Here is a 14,601-nt window from a genome sequence, read left to right on the forward strand (position 1 = left end):
CATGTTAACTTAATTAATTAGTTCTGAAAATGAGCGATTAAAATATTTTAAGGCAGTTAACGCACTGGCCCCGCCCCCAGACCTGTACATCATCTTACATTTCACACAGTTGACTGTTGACACATATGATGCTGGGCAACATCTCCATAAATGCAGTTATGCCCTAAAATTCAAGATATTGGGATAAAAATGCTCCTGTATGAGTTTTTGTCTCATATTTATATCATATTATAAGCGATATTACACAAGCAGCGAGAGCAATCGCACGAGTGCTGTTTTTGCCTCTAATATAACTAGTTTAAATCTGATTTTATACAACAGTCCAGTTGAAGTTAATATTGTCTGTTTTTGCTCAGTTTTGCCAACAAAAATATTGTCTATAAAGCCACAGAAGAATTCTTGTGCGTCTCCGAGCAACATAGCGGTGTTTAGTTTCTGAATGAATCTGCGTTTTGAACAAATCGTGTGAATCAGTAGCCGCTTTTCCCCAGCGGGCCAGTGTGAGCCAGGGCTAAGGGCGGGCCGGGCGGGGCTAATAGCCTCGGACCTGCAGCACCGAGCCCAAAATTGCGATGCGTTTCCACCATCGGGCCAGAAGCTCCGTTGCGCTTCACTAAAACCCACCCTTTACACGCCTCTCAGGAACAACGTCATGCAACCCCATCATTTCACCAACAAAGAGAAGTTATCAGAAAGCTAGTGTCACTGGAACTAACGAACATGATAAAACGAACATGATAAAACGAACATGATAAAAGCGGATAAAAGTTTGTTTGCATGCTTTGTTAAAGATTTAAATCCAAAAGCATCGATGTTTACAATAATAAGTGATACATGATCATAATTAATTAATTTATCAGGATTTTAAATTAGTCACAGAAATAAAGTGGTATGAACCGTTATTTCACAAAAGAAAGTGAAGTGAAGTGACATTCAGCCAAGTATGGTGACCCATACTCGGAATTCGTGCTCTGCATTTAACCCATCCATCGTGCACACACACAGCAGTGAACACACACACACCGTGAACATACACCCAGCCATTTATGCTGCGGCGCCCGGGGAGCAGTTGGGGGTTCGGTGCCTTGCTCAAGGGCACCTCAGTCGTGGTATTGAGGGTGGAGAGAGCGCTGGACATTCACTCCCCCCACCTACAATTCCTGCCGGCCGGAGACTCGAACCTGCAACCTTTGGATCACGAGTCCAACTCTCTAACCATTAGGCCACGACTTCCCCGAAAGACTTCCACGAAAGAGCACATATATTCAGTCAAGTCTGTTTCTGTTTATTTGTAGTCACAGTATACATCACATTTAGAAAGATCACTTCTATATTTTTCCATCAAAAATACGACCAGAGTAGAAGAGGGAGCCCCCGAACAAAAGCCATTATTATATTTTTTATGACATACACGGAGCTACAGTCTCGAGACGACACTTATGACAGATAAAATATGTTACTAAATAAATACACGATTGTGATAGAGAATGAGAAGCTGACATCTGATTTTTTCAAGCAGTCGTATTTACCATGTTTACTGTGGTAACGTGGTACTGTGGTAATGGCTTGCGTGCATATTCTTTTGATCGCTTATAAATATTTCTGCCTAGTATGGTGTATCATAATACACATCGGATCTCAAACAGAAGTTATTTCAAACATTCGTTGCTGTCTGAAAGTGAGTTTTGAGCTAAAATTATTTTAAAAGTCTTGGTGTTATAGCTGCTAACTTTATGAAATGATCCGTGGCGCTGATGCTCTCCAGATACTGAGAAACTCCACCTTTGTTCATAACCACTCCTCTAGCCCCAGTTGACACGCTTTGGCCCAAGGTTTTCGTAGGGCCAAAGAACCCTGGCCTTTAGCCCTGAGGAAGCACCAACGAAGCACGATCAAGCCCCAGAAGTGACAGTGGAAACGTGACTGGCCCTGGCATGCACTAGCACGCCCGCTTTTGGCCCGACAGTGGAAACACGGCTAGTGATTCAAAGAACCATTCATAAAGTGAGCCGTTTACTTCATTCCTGAATGAATCAGCCGTTTGAATTAATCGAATGAAAGACTCATAAAGATATTTACCGCCACCTGCTGGCAGTTTTAGTTTCTTATTTAGAATATTATTTCATTAAAGGGGGTCATATGATGCTTTTTTAAAGATCATTATTTTGTGTTTTTGGTGTAACAGAATATGTTGACATGCTTTAATGTTTTTCAAATACTGTACATTATAGTAGGTCCTCTATGCCCCGCCTCTCTCAAACGCTTCGTTTTCTACAAAGTCCCTCCTTCCGACAAGCACAGTCTGCTCTGATTGGCCAACTGGCACAGTGCATTGTGATTGGCCGAACACCACAAGCCGCGTCGTAAATATAACGCCCCTTTCCATAATCGCAAGCTTCAGCTTTCAAAATTAAAGTAAAGACAGTTAATAATGTCCTTAGTTTTACCATCAGTTCAAGCCTGAGAGGGGAACAGAATCGCATGACAGACACAGTGATGATGCTCTTATGTATTTGCAAACAAAAGCATCGTTAGAATAGTCCATCTGCCATCAGTGGTTCAATCTGAATTTAATGAAGTGACGAGAACACATTTTCTTCGCAAAGAAAACCAAAAAACTATTTTAATTCGTCTCCTCTGTGTCAGCGTAGCGCCATTTTGGAGAATATCCACTGGACGCCAGCAGCGTACACTGTTCTGTGTCAGCCACACCACAAGGATACATCTTCTACATTTGTTTACGCTTTGAATTGAATAAATTTGAATTGAATGAAAATGGCGCTACGCTGACACAGAGGAGACGAATTGTTGAATAAAATAGTTTTTTTGCTTTCTTTGCGCAGAAAAAGTGTTCTCGTCGCTTCATTAAATTCAGATTGAACCACTGATTGCAGATGGACTATTCTGACGATGCTTTTCATACTTTTATGGACCTTGACAGTGCAATTTACTATGCAGTCAATGGGACAGTCACAAGCATCCCAATTTTCATCCAAAATATCTTAAATTGTGTTCCAAAGACGAACAAAGCTTTTACGAGTTTGGAACGACATGGGGGTAAGTGATTAATGACAACATTTTCATTTTGGGGTGGAGCATCCCTTTAATGATTCCTAAATGCATCTACTTTCGGAAGGCCAAATAAAGTGCTTTTGATTTCGCCTAGAAACACACAGCTTCTCCCTGACACGGCTGCATCAACACTACTGCGGTTACTGAAACATTTGGGCGGCATTACGCAAATATTTCCACATTGTGACGTAGACATGTGGGGGCGTATTTGAAAGAGATGTTTTAGGGGGGTGTGGATGAGTCTTAACGTTGATAAAGAACATCTCTTTTGTTTGAGACTTTAGTCTTTGCAACTTCAGACATCTCATCTATGCACAATCAGCTTAGACACTCCAAAGAGAAAGGAAAACTTGAAATTGCATTTTATGACCCCTTGAAAAAAAAATAACTGTAAAGGGATAGTTCACACCAAAAAACAATTATGTCATCTCAAACCTGAATGACTTACTTGCTTTTGTGGAACATAAAATAAGCTGTTTTGAAGACTGTTGGAAACAAAGCTGTTTTGGTAACAAATGACTTCCATTGCATGAACAAAAAAAAAAACCTGATTGCAGCCTGAACGTTTGTGTAATAAATTTTACATTGAATCAAATACAGTATTTCTTTCTAAAGCTACTACTTGTAATGTCTACTTTCTCATTTAACACAAAAATAGCATTTAATAATCTTTTGGGGTATTTTCACAGCCAAATGTAATTTGCGATTAATTCGATTAATTAATCAACACATCATGTAATAAATTAGATTAAACATTTTAATCAACTGACTACCCTAGTCTAGATTAATCCTTATTAAAGCTACTAAAGTGATTCAGTCAAGAGCAGTGAGTGATTTTCTTTTTTGTTGTTTGATTAACATTAAAGACACAGGCAGTAGCAGGTGTATTAGACCAAATGCATGGATCCACTAGAGTCTGACTAGACTAATATGTGTTCAATATTTTTCCAACTGTTCATGTTCACTTAAAACAAAGCCAACATTTAATAATACTCACCAAAACTGACATTTTGACAATTGTTTTTGACAAAAATATTTTTTTCCATAGTTTTGTAATTCAACACTGATTTTCATTTAGTTAGTGAAAATTATGTGTCACCTAAACTAACATGTATATCACCATCTGCCGTGTGTTAGAGAAGCTGCCGGACACAAGGGTAAGTGTAACACACAGTGACTTTATTTGTAGAGATCGTGCAGTGGATGAGTGCGGCTGGTGATGAGAGGTGAGTGTCCGCCTCGAAGAGGTTTTGGAATGCCAATGGGGAAGGAACTGAGTGTTGTCTTTGTGCTTTCCAGGAGCAAGGAGCAGAGCATCCGATGAGGATCGGGGTGACAGAGAAACTGACCATGGAGAGGAACAATCTGGACACAGGGAGACAACGGGACGGAGAACAGGAGGTAAGTACAACAGGTAAAGGGTAGGAGATAATACTCATCGATCTTGGTATGCAGGAAATGGAGTCCACGTTGGAATAACGAGATCGGACACTGAGCGACTGGAGGTGAGTGCTTTTATGTGGTTCTGGGTGATGACGGTGATGGGGTGCAGGTGCGTGTGATTAGAATACAGGTGACGTGGATCGTGGTAGTTGGCTGGGTGGAGAGCCTGGCCGTGCTGTTACACCGTGAGCTTACCCAGGATCTCTTTGGGGACATCTAACAAACAACAATCGCAAAAGAACAACTGAAATCCACGATTTCTTATTTTCTTAAGTTGATCTTCTCTTTTGGTTTCTTCTTTCAGAGAGCACATGGTTCCATACACCATTCCCACAGGGCTGATCCTGGTGGAAGACATGCCCAGAAACCAGATGGGCAAGGTGAATAAGAAGGACCTTCTTCGCCAGTTTTTCCCTACTCACTCTGATTGAACCATCTCTGATCCAAGATCAGTCTTCAGAGATATTTGAGTTTTAACCACAGACTGAAGAACTATGTCTGGATCTGATCTTTGAAAGAAAAGAAATTGTGATGTCTCCTCACTGAACAGTAGATGACGGCATGAGTGATTGGATGTGTTCACAATCCAAAGCATTGCACTGTTTTAAATATACTTGATTTCTGTGGTGTTTTATTTATCAGGTAATAGATGAAATTTAAAAAATGTGTTTTAAATGTAATCTATATTTAAAATAAAACAATGGTAATAATCTGACTTGTTTAAACTGAAGAAAATTTGAAAATGTACACGTTTTAAAACACTGAAGATGTTAAGGCAGCAGCATGTCTATTTAAAATGAATTACATATTTTTGTAATGAAATTTTGAAATAAACTCATTTAAATCAGTGATGTTCTCCTCGTGATATCAAGTGTCTGTGTGCACGTGTGTTTGTGTGTGTGGAGCTGTGTGTACACAGGTGTGCGGTCAGGCCCAAAGGCGGTGTGGGCTTGTGGAGAAGGAAGTGATTACAGCACAGATGGGTCCTCTCTTCTGTCGTCCCCTCTATTTCACTGATAGTGCATCTACAGATAAGCCCATTGTATTGGTCCATGAGAGAACAAGTGTAGTGGTTTCTTGACAAATCTCTGTTAGGAATCCCTTACTGTCTTATCCTATGAATCTCAGGTGAGTCTGTAGGTACATTTCAGTGCCGTATACCATTGGTTGAACAAGAAGCTGGCATGTTGGATTACTCAAATGCAATGTTTTCATTTTTCTGGAAAATCTACATAATTGCTTACTTGCAGTTACTTACTTTAAATAATACCTTGCTTTTCTCCAAAATTCAGTTGAATTTGTTCTAAATTCAAATGAAATGTTATGGTGCCTTGGACATCCAGTTGAAAAGGGATGCATATCTGTTCTGATCTGGTCTAATACAATATGCTGAATGAAATTCAACTAAGCATATCATCACAGATAATTAGGAAATCAAAATAAACAGGGGTTTTCAGCTTCCCATATCTTTTGTTGCTGACGTCAAAGGATCTGCATCCAAACAAACTTGACAGTATTTTAGTATTTATATTCACCTTCACTTTGGTAGTATAGCTAACCAAATTAGGGAGATTCCAACACAGACAGTTCAATGAGATGCCCTCATCCTCAAAAACCTAAAACAACATTACATAATGTGTGTTTGTGCCAACCACAAGTGGCATGAAACCTTTGAAGTTCAGAAGGCATCCCCTTGTGAAAAAAGGGCACTTTAGCATACTTATTATGGAAATGCATGATGTTAATATTTATACATTTCAGTGTTTGAGTAAGGATATTTTGGTTTACTTTAATGCAATTTCTCCACTATTAACCACTACTACGACTCACTATGCAGCTTTCTTCTGTTTCAAACGCACCCAGAGTGTATCTCCTTTTAAGTGTTTGTGACTTTGGAAGTTATTGTGTATAAATTAACTTACAGTGCAGCAGTTGCCCTATAATAAATCAACACAATTACTCAGAGCGTCAGCAGCAGCACTGAACCAGAGAGCTCACAACGCGGCTCGAACCATCCAGAGAGAACGACTGAGAGACACTGACGGACGGACTCCCCTAGGCTGGGCTCTGGAAATATAAGTCGGCCCCACCAGCAGTGTGGGGGTTTGAGAAGATACGGAGGTAAAATAGATGTTGAATGAACAGAGGCAACCAAGCGGGGAAAAAAGAGTGAAGGAAAGAGCACCCGCTCCATCCCTCCTCTGCCTGCAGTCACCAGAGAGCTGATTAAGAGAGCAGCTCTATCGATCTCTGGCCTGGCTGAGAAGGATGGATGTGCTGGGTGGGTTGCAGTGGCACTGGTGGATGGGCTGTGAGACATGCTGACAGGAGACTATAAAGGTGGCACGGCAAAGAGAAGAAAAGACGATAGTGGGGTTGATAGCAGGGTTGTGAAGATTGTTTTTGTGTATTTGCGTGTGGGGGGGTTGATCCCCAAGGCTCTAGAATGATAAAATGTCTGCAGCTCCAGTCAGACATACTAGAGTGCACAAACACGCACACACACACATACTTACAAACACCCTGGCTTGCATGGATGTCCACTCAAGCGTGTTGTAGTGGGCTGTCTGCAGATGGATGCTTATTGGGCCCCTGGGCCCTGTGGGGGCCACAAGAGACAAGTCAAGAGAAACATTGGACTGGACTCTACTTCGTTATTACTGCGGTTATTTTATCACCAGCTTTCACACACAACGAGCAAAGAAATAAACAGTCAAGTACCACAACCAGGAGGTGAATAACGGAAGTTGGTGTGGAGTTTACTTTGAACTCAGAAATTGCTAGTAAATTTCAGAAATATTTACAAAGAAATGGCAAGTAACACACTGAATTAATCATGAAATTTAGAAGAAAGACTAAAATAATCTTGTTTCATTTACTATTTCAATATTTGTATAGTGCATATATACTAAACAGTTTTAATACTGCATTAGGAACTATTTTTCTAGAGAGTTTTCTAGTAGCAAAAGCTATTTCACGTAAAGGCTGAGGAGATAACCATAGAACGGTAGACTGCTCAACACTAAAAAATGGAATGGGCTATTTACTTAAAAAAAAATTATGGTAACAATATTGCACTTAATATTTTTCAGTAGTTATTAAGGCTTGTTTTTTAATGGAATCTACCTGAATAAATCATGTAAAATCTCCTAAAGTAATTAATCTATGACACAATGAATTTAATATAATTTGTGAAATGTGCTCATTTATTTTAAGTTGATTCTCAAAAGTCTGTGATTTTGAGTGAGGCCTGTTTGTATTTGACTTACTTTCTGTTATTTTGTACTTTGTTAAATAGGTAGCCTTCTTTCCTTGTTTTTTTTAGTTTAATCAGTTCCTCAATTCAAGCCTCAAAACTGCTTAAGTTTCCTTTAAAAATGAGGAAATCTCTTGGTTTTATTAGTAAAAAGTCCTCAATATGTTCTATACAACACTGAATCACAATTTCTTTAATGAAATATACTCACTATTTTTAATTATCACCTTAATTTTTTGAATTAAAATTACAAGACCCATGATTCATTTTTTACAGTGAAGAGGTTCTTGTTTGTATTGGTATTGAATGAAAAAAAAAACATATTTACCGTCATTATTTTTTACTTTATTATGGATATATATATATATATATATATATATATGTGTGTGTATTCAGTAGGTATGTACCTTACCAAATAGGTAATGAAAAAACGCAAGGGACTGAAATATAATCTGTTTAAAGGGTTGTGCTGCACTGTAAAAATATGTGTAATTTTAACTGTAAAATGTTTAAAAAACGCTATGAAAGAAAAAACTGTTAATAGGCTAACGGCAAGTTCCCGTACTATGCAGGGAAAAACTGTAAAAGATCTAACCAGACATTTCATGTGATTTTACAGTATAATGCTGTTAATTGTACAGTTTTTATAAGTAAAAAATAACAAATCAATGTACAATTTACAGTCAAAAACTGTTCTGATATTCCCAGAATTCCCTGCATGACACTCCACATTTGAAAGTATTTTGTTTATATAATAATGTTTTTTAAATAGTTTTTTTCAGTTATGTACATTTGGGCTTTATGTTACATCTTCTGGTTTTTAATGAAAGTTTATTGCATTATTTAAGTATCAGGTGTGTTACCATGATGGTGTTTTGTGTTTACATGAATGACTCTGCACCTTCTATATATTAATATATACTTCTGCTTTTGGCAAAGCTACTTGTGATGAGCTTTGATTCTTCATGTGACTTTCTCTTTTACCACCTGCATTATTATGATGGTTGTCAGTATGTTAAAGGTACAAAACAGATTTTAATAGCAGTGTGTGTTGTTGAATTTACTGGTTTACATTCAAATTTCCTTGTTTGTAAATTACAGTTATATACCGTTTTTTTTGTAAATGTTCTGTAAATGTGTTTACAGTTTTTCTGTATTTTTTACAAAATTATTCTGGCAACCACAGCTGCTAAAATTATTTTGTAAAAACTACAGAATTATTTTTTACAGTGTGGGTGCCTCTTTCAGCAACATTCAACACATCACTGAAAATGAAAACAGACATCATATGGGACCTATTCATCTTTAAGACCTACAAGCCATAGAAATGACTCTGTCTTTCCCTTAAAGGCTTGTTTTTATTTGCAAACAATTAAATATGGTGTTTACATTGAATGCATTGGTGTTTACTTTGAACTCCATGCAAAAACACTTTGTGAGACACATTAGCAAACCACAAGTGGAAAGACTACGATAAAGATGGACACGCTAAGATCATATACAACACTGACTCAGACTTTTCAATCATTTCAATCTTAAAATGTAAGAATGCATAAAAATAATTACATTGTTAAAGCTATCATTCTAATTTGAATATTTATTACATATAAATTATTATCAATTTTTACACAGTTTTGCTACTTATAATGTTTCATCAAAAGTTAGTGTGATGCATGAGGAAAACTACACAACGCAATATTTTTTATCATGCATCTTTTCCAATAAAGCTGCAATTTTGTCAAATTATGCAAAACATTAGAAAAACAAAAGGAAATTTATTCTGAAAATTTGACAAATTTCCATCATTAATAAACCTGTTATACTACAGTATACATGCTATACGGTAGGCTACTATACTCAATGAGAGGCTTGGTGGCAGGCTTCACATTATTTTTTCAATTGTGTTCTAGCCAAATAAGCATTTGCCCAATTTACCTCCCAGCATTTAATTAATATGGGAATGCCTTATAAAGAGCTGCACCATGCTGGTGATGCACTCATAGTGCACTGGGCAACTTTTTTATTACACTTCTTTTATTACACAGTTATTGTAATTACTACAAGAAGTACTTTGTAACCCAATCCTGTTCTGCATGTACATACTGATTATTTTAAGGTGTCCTTGTTACAGTGTATACATTTCAGTTCTGAGTATTGACTACATGTACTTACTATATGCTTAGGGTTAGGATTAGCATTTGTCTTGGGGTTGCTTGCATGCAATTATGCATAATTTATTGTTATTATAATAAGTGCATGCAACATGTAACAAGGACACCATAAAATTAAGTGTTACCCAGGATTGTAAAATAAAGTTCTACCACATTATGAGATCAAAACAAATTAAATAAAACATGCACAAATTAACAATTAAGTTCTATAATATGCATTTATAAAATATATAAGCAGAATAGTAATTTCATGGTGACTTTAAAGAGACTAGTGATTGACATAACTCTGCTAAGCCTTTATGCAATAGCAATTGTTCATTTGGTTTTATTACTGATCTGACACTCCAGCTCAACATTTTTGAAAATGGCAAGATGAACACTGAATTATCATGTCCCAGCTCTCATAATTTGGTGTGCTCAACAATAGATATGGACAAGGTCATGAGAGAATAAATAACAGGCAGGCTGGCTAAAGATCTATCATCCTGGACAACTATGGACACCGTGGAGCGTGCCAGCTGACAGGATCATTAATAAAAACCGCTGGGATTGTGATCGATCGCTTTGATGTATGATCAGACTCACAGATACTATAAAACACCTGGCCGTCACTCAAGGCAAGCTGCCAATCCACGTCTCTTACTAAGAAACAATCAGAGATACTGTATTAACAAAGAGCTGTAAATACCGACAGAAAAAAAACAGGTATGATAAACTTGTTAATCCTGAGAAAAAAAAACTAAAACATCCCTGTTAAAGAGAAACTGATCCAATCTGTAACCTTTACCCTATCCCTAACTAGATGATGGTTAACCAAAATCTAAATTCTATTCCACGACCAACAAGCAAGTTAATCTGAGAGCATGATTTACTTGCCGAAATCACAGATGCTGATCTTGCATCAATTTCGATGTAAACTTTATGGATGGTGTAGCATAGACACTATTGCTCATGGCTGAAAAGTTGCTGGTTCAAGCCTTTAGCCATCATTGACCCCTTTGAACAAGGTAACTTCAGGATACTTGGAAATGCTTTGTATACATAAGCACTTTGCATTAAATGTTAGTGAAGTCTGTTGACTGTTGTGTGTGTGTGTGTGTGTGTGTGTGTGTGTGTGTGTGTGTGTGTGTGTGTGTGTGTGTGTGTGTGCGTTTGATTGCGAGATTATCAGATGTGCAGGAGATCTGGAGGTAGATGCTGGTGTCAGCAGAAGTCTCTTATTCCCGCTCTGTAATGGGACACATTCAATATCGACCAGTTGCCCTGCTCAACAACCTGCACTGGTAATATTTATCTCCTTCATCTCTCTTACACACTTTCTATCCTCCCTTACTCAGCATTTTATACCTGTTCGTCCTCTTTTGTGTCCATAAATAGTAAGTGGTAGGAGGAGGGTGAAGGGTAGTCTCTGTCAGATGATGTGTTGTATTGATATCAGTACACTGACCTCTGTTCCTTTATGTCTAGATATGAATTGATTTTGTGTGGGGCTCTGTGACCTGACTTCTCTTTGGTCTTGCAGGAAAGGCCAGAGTCAGATACCATTTCAAACAACGGGTCTGTTCCAAAAATCTTTTAAAAGTTAAATGTTTCGTCCATGTCTGAATTCAAATTTAACTCATAAAAACTCTTTACTTTTTAAAAAAACGCTTGTGTTTTCTGCAGCAAGCATCTGTCCTCATTAAACGCAAAATGTTATCTGGTAAAAATACCAACAATGTGGGGTGGGATTTTGGACCAATGCGATTTAACTTTGGCAAAGGCTACTCAGCATGAGGCAAAGTTTCAGTCAGAGTTTAGGGGTTGGTTTAAGGTTAGGTGTTAGCCTTAGGTCTGGGGTTAGTATCTCCAACATTCATATCAATCTAGAATTTTCCTTTGAGTTTATACAGGCGATATGGTTCGAGTTAAGGATATGGCGCTGATGATAATCCCAAAATAGGTCCTGCTTAGATCAAACACATCATACCAGTCCAGAACAAAAACTCAGGTTGGCTTTGCTGACATTTTGAGCAACATTTTCCAAATGAGTTTACCATCCAAGATAAACCTTTTATACAAAGTTTTGTAGAGTGCACAGGTCAAGAGTAAGAATAATCGGACAGATTAAAACATCACTGCAATGTCTCAGCAAATGCCAAGCAAAAAGAAAAATGCTGGAAGTGGGATAATGCTACATTTTTCTTAAACTTAAGGGGCACTCGTCGGCGCCGATATCCTTGTGGGCAGCACAGTTGCGCTTCGGGCGTCCCGTGTTTGAATCCCGACCCGAGGACTTTTCCCGAACCCGCCCCCCTCTCTCTCTCTCTCCCACTTTGCTTCCTGTCACATCAAATCTGTCCTAGCATAAATTAATAAAGTGTAGTAAATACTATAATATACTACACTACAGTATTACTACAGTTTACTATAGTAAAAACATAATTTTACTACAGTTACGAACTCACTATAGTTAATACTAGAGTATGCTGTAGTACAAATTAACAAATTGTAGTAAATACTATAGAATACTACAGTGTACTACAATTTACCACAGATTACTATAATAAATACTACAGTTTACTATAGTATTTACAATGAACTCACTATAGTAAATACTACAGTATTTTCTCATGAGGGAGCTATGACTGGACACTGCGAATGCAATGAAATTTTACACAGAACTGATGTAATCCACATTTAAATGAACATGCAAATCAAATTGTAAAGTTTATGGTATAACTTTCAGAATCTGGCATTGGATTGGATTCATTTGTATTGATTCGTTTTAACATACTGACTGCATTCATTGCACCACATTTTGTCATTTACACATTTACATAATGTTGAGCTCAACTTTGCTGCGTAGCTAGCAATTGCTGGAGATCTTTCCTTGAACTTTCATTGAAAATAAATTATCTTGCATTGTCTTGTCTCTGCAAAACATTGTCAGTGTGAACGACCATTAAGCCTCACTTAAATCAGTCAGTCTACTTGTATAATTACACAACTGACAACAGCCACCAATCTGAGCCCATCAAGACCTGATCTGGCCTGAACACCGCCTGGCTCAGACACCGCTATCAAGTTAAAATCAAAAAAAGAGAAAGGGGTGGGCGGGGAAGGAAAAATCGATAAGAAGAAGCCAGCATTCTAATGCCTCGTTAATGGTCCGGAGTATTAATTATTCAGCTGAGGCCATTTTATCTGCTCGTTAAAGTGGCAGCTGGGAGGAGAAATATGCAGCATTGTACAACATGTCTAGGGTCATTACCAAACCTCTCTTCTCTCTTTCTCACATACACACACACACACATTGTGCTCCACGATGACCTTATCTACTGAACCTCTTTACCGAGAGAACGTGTGAGTGAGAGTGTGAGGCGAATAAAAAAATACCAATGCTATCCAGATGCAGATCAGGCTATCATTGCGCCTCTCCCATCCAATCCATCAAGCTCCAGTCCATCTTGAAAGCACGCAGGGGGAATTCAGATTCCTCCAACTGGCCCACCATGGCTCTGCGTTAGCGGCGTAAGCTCGGTGGAGGTGCGTGACATGATTCCTAATGACACTGCAGCAGGACTCTAGATCTCATTTGATTTATTTCTCCATCCATTACCACCACAACAACACACACACATCATCTTCCACCATCACTGTCATTATGACAACACAAAGTCAAATGTGCATGCATTGGGCTTTGCTCCTGTAGGATGGCGGTGTCAGAGAACATCTGTCAGATGCTGCCTTTGCCACATGGTATTAAAGTCAGCCTGGCCGGCCCGTAGGCCCGTGCCTGCAGGGTACAATGGTATCTGCAGGTCCGCCTTCTTCTTTGTCTGTTTGGGCTGATGTGAAATCGGCTTGGAGCACTGGGGACGGTTGGGGGAGTTTTGGTGTTAAAGGCATCAAAGGGACAGAGTGTACCGGTCTGGATTCCATCAGCTCCAGAGACCCATAATACCAGTTCTGTTTGACCTGTTTAATCTCACACATTTAGACTGTTTAAACTGTTTCAGTTCAGTTGAGATGCTATCTATCTCTTACCATACAGGACAGATATCAATCAAGATGCTTTTGTCAGTTCAGTCACAGCCCCTTCTCTGTGTGCGAGTGTGTGTGGACCTGGTATACCAAATGTCCCCACAAGGATAGTAATACCAGTCATTTTTGACCTAGTGAGGACATTTTTTGGCCCCCATGAGGAAAACATCTGTGAGGGTTAGGGTTAGGAGATTACAGTTTGTAAAGTATAAAAACCATTGACAGACTATGGACTGTGCCCATAAAACGTGGAAACCTGTGTGTGTGTGGGGGGGGGGGGGGGGGTGTTCGGTTATAAATGGTGTATGAGGACCCAAATGTGTGTAACGACATGGGTTTTACATAGTGAACATGGTTTACAAGGACACTTATGCTCTCCTTATAAACCAAATGGCTTGAAAACATATTAAAGTTTTTTGGGGTTTTTTTGCAACCTAAGAATGCAGAAAGCTTTGTGTGAAGGTACAGGGGAAAGGGTAAGGTAATAGAAAATACAGCTTACAGTATAAAAACATTTACACATGAATGTCCCCATAAAACATGGAAATCTCTCTCTCTGTGTGTGTGTGGTCCTGGTAAACACATTGTCCCCACAAAGAAAACAATATCCAAAATCCTTGTCATCGTGGGGAC

The 14,601-nt window shown here is 38.5% G+C and overlaps 1 pseudogene across 1 annotated transcript in view; it reads left to right on the forward strand.

Moving 5' to 3' along the window:
- LOC306870327 (malonate--CoA ligase ACSF3, mitochondrial-like) overlaps positions 1-4,946 on the forward strand; it is a 45,998-nt pseudogene extending 41,052 nt beyond the window's left edge. Inside the window, exon 9 of the transcript in view lies at positions 4,820-4,946. The product of the transcript in view is annotated as a malonate--CoA ligase ACSF3, mitochondrial-like (transcript). The remainder of the gene's footprint in view (positions 1-4,819) is intronic.
- Positions 4,947-14,601: the final 9,655 nt, after the last annotated feature.

This window comes from Barbus barbus (genome assembly GCF_936440315.1).
Source record: "Barbus barbus genome assembly, chromosome: 1".
NCBI lineage: Eukaryota > Metazoa > Chordata > Actinopteri > Cypriniformes > Cyprinidae > Barbus > Barbus barbus.